Source organism: Carcharhinus amblyrhynchos, chromosome 8, assembly GCF_965287045.1.
Source record: "Carcharhinus amblyrhynchos chromosome 8, sCarAmb.v2.hapA, whole genome shotgun sequence".
NCBI classification, from domain to species: Eukaryota; Metazoa; Chordata; class Chondrichthyes; order Carcharhiniformes; family Carcharhinidae; genus Carcharhinus; species Carcharhinus amblyrhynchos.
In genome coordinates this window covers 80,408,278-80,409,304 of record NC_137331.1, presented here as the reverse complement: position 1 = coordinate 80,409,304, position 1,027 = coordinate 80,408,278, and positions in this window count along the sequence as shown.

Here is a 1,027-nt window from a genome sequence, read left to right as displayed (position 1 = left end):
CTCATGAGAATTGGGAATTTGTTGGAGTTGACTTTTTCTTTATTCCATCTGCACCTTTTTGCAAGTTAGAATGGAGAGTTTGTTCTGACTGGAGATGAAAATCAGCCCCACTCAATGAGCTCAATCAGAATCCTAACAGTACAGAAGGAGGCCTTTCGGCCCATCAAGCCTCCACCAACAACGATCCCACCCCATGTATTTACCTGCAAACCGCACCCCCCTCCCCCCCAACACTAAGGGGCTAGTTAGCATGGCCAATCAACTAACCTGCACATCTTTGGACTGTGGGATGAAACCAGAGGAAGCCCATGCAGACATGGGAAGAACGTGCAAACTCCACACAGTCACTCGAGACCAGAATCAAACCTGGATTCCTGGCACTGAGGCAGAAGTGCTAACCTCTGTGCCACCATGCTGCCCCTAAATCTGATTCCTAAATTGATCTTTTGCCTTTATTCCATTTACCTCATGCCCAGTAAACTGCCTGAGCCATTTTGTTCATTTTAACAATGCCACCCCCTTTTCTGTTGTGAGGCTCAGAGGCCCAAACATCAGAGTGCAGTGATTTGCTGCTCTTTAACCTCCATAGAGAACATTAAGGATGTTCCAGCTCCCCATTTGAGAATTATTAGCGAGCTGTTGCACATTTTATATTCACCTGTCATAAAGTTTCGTTGGAAGTATAATGTGTTGTACCAAACCACGTTAGCAGACTGGGCCCTCATTTTAAGAAGACTTTGATATTGCTGGAAGATAGAGCTGTTTTAGGCCCTATTCTAAGATTATGATCAAGTAACAATTCTAACAAATGCAACTAAAACCAGATGTCATCAGTACCAGTCGGCATTTTATGAAGTTAGCAATGCACCTTTTTCTTCAGCCGTTTTAAGCTGTTAGGCCTGTGTGTACAATACCAGGGATATCCTATGATATTTTATATGGAATGAAATAATTTGTGATGTGGTGCATTTGATCAGGTGTTATGACTACTTATAGTTATCCATGTTACAAGGATAGACCTAGGAGA